Here is a 4,618-nt window from a genome sequence, read left to right as displayed (position 1 = left end):
GTAGTTTGTTTTTAATTTATTTATTATAGTTTGTTGCCGCACATATGCAAATCTTGTACAATTGTTTTTACTTATTTTTTATGTTACCTATGTTGCCCTTCCTGTACAGCCTTTTATTCTTATCTTTCATGTTAGATAAACATCAAAGGTAGACTAGAACATTGCACATGTGATGAATCCATACCACGGCCACCTGGAATGCTGCAGCATCTCTGTCTCTGTGGCGCAATCGGTTAGCGCGTTCGGCTGTTAACTGAAAGGTTGGTGGTTCAAGCCCACCCAGGGACGTGTGTCTTCATTCCAGATACAGCAACGGATGTTCTGTGACTGACTGATTGTTGGACTGCATCTGCCATTCTTGGCTGCTGCTTTTGAAAGATTCGCTTCAGTACATGATTGCCGTATGAAAAAGACATTGATCAAAGGATACTTTTGGATATATATCTGTGGCGCAATCAGTTAGACAATTTTTTTATTTGTATTTTTTTTACTTTTATTTGAATATATATGCTTACATTTGTCTTTATTTTGCTGCTGGCATACCTGAATTTCCCCAGTGTGGGACAATAAAGGATATTTCTGTTTCTAATAAGTTGAACAATGAATTCTTTACTAAAGCTGAACATCCAGATGAAGACAGTACAGTCATTAGCTTGTGACTCTAAAAGTAAGTACATTTGTGTAAAGCAGCAAGATATTGATCCAAAAAGCATAAAAATGCTCCGTGCTAAATGCTGTCTCAAACTGAAAACCAAAATGAAGATTTTTGATTGGCCAAGACAAAGTCTGCGTCCTCCAGTCAGAAAGGCTCAGTGTGAGGATTTAAAACCATCCTTCTCACTGCAAGGTGAGCATGCCAACACTTTCCCTCAACTAGAACACTGGATGCAAGAAAGAGCAGCCTGGTTTTATTTATAAATGTGAGGTACATTTACTTGAGGCTTTTGTTCTGATCACGATGATCATGTCTTCCTTGTTCTCTGTATCTTTGCTGTCTTAACCAGATGCCTTGTTTCATTTGATGATATACTGCAGATGGAGTCATGAGTCATCTTAAAGTCTAACAGATCTAAACAGGTCTGACAGTTGAGCTAATCTGAACCATAGTGGGCTTGGGAAGACAATAACAACAGATGAGCAGTAGGAAGCAGACCGGCTGGACACCTGTGCTTTAGACGGCCCTGTCTTTTATTCCTTTACACGAACATCATGTAGGCCCATTTGGAACGACTTTCTTAACCAGCAGCACTTCCTCACTCAGGCTGCATTCTTTGGATTGGAAATGTATACAACTTTTATTTTTCCAGCTGGGTTGTACACAACATATCTAAAACACAAAGTCAAGCAAACCAAGTTTGGAAACTCTCAAGGTTTTTTTTTTTCTGTTGACACATTAAATTGGTTCCATGTTGAAAGAGACACAGGAGAATTGTTGCTGCACGTCTATACTGGGTTTATGGGAAAATGCCTAGTAAGGCATGACATGCAACTGCTTTCCATAAAACTTTTCTGTTTTTACTTTTACTTCACACATATACACTGGACCCCATAACACAAAGCCTTAGAGACCTTTTTAACTTGTATTATAGTGAAAATAAGACAATCAAGCATATAGTAGTTTTTTCCTTATCTTCAGTCGAGATCATGTGATGCTAATTGTTCAACTGTCTTAAAGGCCTTACGAAACTGCATGTAGTTCACATCTGCAGCGTTTCCAAAAAGAGATTAAATTAAAATTACATGTGAGTTAGGTTGTTAACGTGATAAGTCATTAAACATCACAGCAGCAACACGTATAAACGGTTATATTTTATATATATATATATATATATATATATATATATATATTCACAATTCAGTCAGCACTCATCATTTATTAGCCAATCAGAGGAGACGTTGGCGTCTTATTCAGGCATTGGAGCGTCAAGACTACTTGGGAGTGACTACATATGCTACGTTTTGTGGAAACTGTAGTTGGTGATATTACAGAAAAACTGGATTCAACACATTAGTATGACACACAACTTTTTATGAACTGTGAAGCTGTGAGAGCTCCAGTGGAGCCAGCTGAACGTTATCTGAAAAAAAATAAAAAAGAAACCATCGTCCACCTACTGGTGAAAACATCTTTGACTGTTTCACCAGTATTAACATCCGATTGTTTATCATGTGACTCGTATCATGTGAAAAAAGTGTTTCCATTTCAGTTTTTTGAAATACATCTATTTTGACATGACCAAAAATAAAAAACAAAACAAAACAAAAAAAAATCTCATCCTTGCACAAAAACTTGAAAATTCATACAAATAAATGAGCTTTCAACATTGCTGTGTTTCAGTTAAGCAAATTTATTTTTGAACTTTCAATTTGCACAATTATATAGTTATTGGAAATTCAAGTAGTATTGAAATGGTAATGACGAAGAGGACACAAGGAAAGCAGCAACAGCCAAATACGTGCAAAAACCAAGGCAAGTTCTGAGAAGTCTGCTCCATGGCAAAGAACAGATCCTGGTAATCAACAGCTGTGCCTCAGCAGGAATCAGAAACCTTGATGACATAATAACTTGACCAAAGGAAGAAATTCAGATCACAGATATTAAAACATGAACGTTACTTATCCCTGGTCAATTCCACTCCAAATCCATATCTACAGGTTACGCAGATATGCAGATAACCTGTCCACAGGTTATCTGCAATCAGTCCTCAAGGACGAACATCCTGCATGTTTCACTTCTCTCCCTGGTTCAGCACACCTGAACCAAGTGATGCTTCATTAGCAGAAGTTTGACTTGCTGAGGTGGAGGCAGCTGTACCAACTCGATCAGCTGTGTTGGAGCAGAGATGCTTCTAAAACTGGCAGGACTGACGCTGGAGGACTGGAGCCACTCAGTCCTTGTTGGCCATGGTTCCAAAGACTGAGCAATTAAAGGCAGAGCAAGAGGAACATATAAAACAATTTATTGATGGCAAACATATCTTAGCCCGTCTCCTTATGGGGTCGTGTACAGCTCATGGAATTTTCAGTAAGCTTCATTGATCTGGTGCGTCACGGAAAAATGCTAGTGATTGGATAAAATCAGTTCAGATTGTTTAAAACTTCAATAGACCACAGCAAGTCCTCTAAAACAACACCCTCTACTCTAGTTCAGAAAATGAAGGTTTGCTTAGCTTGTCCATTCCATTTCATGCAAATGTTAAAGTTTTTGTAACCTTGTCAAAAATCGTAGCCCCGTGTCACTCACTTTAAAGCTGCTTTGTTAAAGAGAACTTCTCCTAAAGATCACCAACAGTAAAAACAATCAAGGAAAGAAACAAACAAAACCTTTACTTCAGCTTCCACCCAGCATCTGTCACCCTCCCTCACCCCCACACCTCCCCTTCATCCTCCTTAGCACGGTAAGCTGGGAGATGTAAGTAGCCCGCTTGATTGCCAGAGCCCTCAAATCTCGCCTGAGAGATGATAACGAGACGTCACAGCTTCACGCTACGGTTTTAGAAGACGATGGAACATTTGTCATTTAAGAGTCTCGCGGCCTGAGCGTCTGTCAGCCAAGGCTCCACTCTAACGGCAAGACAGATCCAATTACCAGCCGTGGACATCTCTAACAAGGTGCCAGGAAAAGGCTGCCTGGACAAACAACACCAGCACCCAATAATGAGAGACCCCTCATTTGAGTGATTTGAATCCTTCTCTCGTTCTCCGTCGGTTTCTTCCTCGTCTTTCCTGCATTGAAATGTGCTTCAAAATATGCAGTGTTGTTTTTTTTCCCCTTCTTTTTAAAGTTTTGCTCCCATTTTTAAATGATAGTGGAAATGACACATGTTGGAAATAAAAAGAGGGAAACATTCACCTTTTCATAAAAACTTGCTGTCTGTGGCACACGTACACACACGCGCTCTAAACTTTGGAGCTGCTGATTATTAATCATTCCAGAGCTGGGCCTGTCAATGCCGGTGATCCAAATAGCAGCGCCGCGTCCAGAACCCGCGGCAAACACAGAGAAACACTTTTCACAAGCAGCTCATTTTACCTCGTTCTCCCGCATAACTAACCAGGCCACGGATTGTCAATGCCGGGGCTGGGATCAATGCGCCGGGGCTCTGTGCATCCCATTGATTTCCCAACTCCCAGATATCACAACGACTCTTCATCAACAAAAGCACTTTGTCCTTCCCAAATAATCAGATCGAAGGAGCCCCTCTCCTGAGACAAAGTGGCCTCAGCAGCTCACAGCAGCGCCGCCTCCTGCCTCCCCTTCCCGTCGTTTCCTCTGGGGAAGCCGCCGCGCTCTGCTGTCTTCGCAGCTTCCTGCAGGTCAGACGCGCGTGCTCCACAAATTATGGCACGCTAAGAACCTCTGGTTGAATGTGTATGAATGCATAATCCAGCAAGCAACAGTCACAAATCAATATGACTCAACTAGATATTCAGGGTTTTTTTTTTTTCTTTTTTTTTCTTTTTAAAAAGAAATTTACATCATTTTCATGTGAAATAAGTTTTATCTATCTATCTATCTATCTATCTATCTATCTATCTATCTATCTATCTATCTATCTATCTATCTATCTATCTATCTATATTTTTTTTCTTTTTTTTGTACAATGGATCTTTGTGT

The 4,618-nt window shown here is 40.0% G+C and overlaps 1 non-coding gene across 1 annotated transcript; it reads left to right on the top strand.

Moving 5' to 3' along the window:
- The first annotated feature begins 214 nt into the window (after positions 1-214).
- Positions 215-288, top strand: trnan-guu (transfer RNA asparagine (anticodon GUU)). Its single transcript has one exon. It is a non-coding gene; the product is annotated as a tRNA-Asn (tRNA).
- Positions 289-4,618: the final 4,330 nt, after the last annotated feature.

Source organism: Poecilia formosa, unplaced genomic scaffold, assembly GCF_000485575.1.
Source record: "Poecilia formosa unplaced genomic scaffold, Poecilia_formosa-5.1.2 Scaffold119, whole genome shotgun sequence".
Lineage (NCBI taxonomy): Eukaryota > Metazoa > Chordata > Actinopteri > Cyprinodontiformes > Poeciliidae > Poecilia > Poecilia formosa.
The sequence above is the reverse complement of the archived record's forward strand: the minus strand, read 5'-3'. Positions and strand labels throughout refer to the sequence as shown.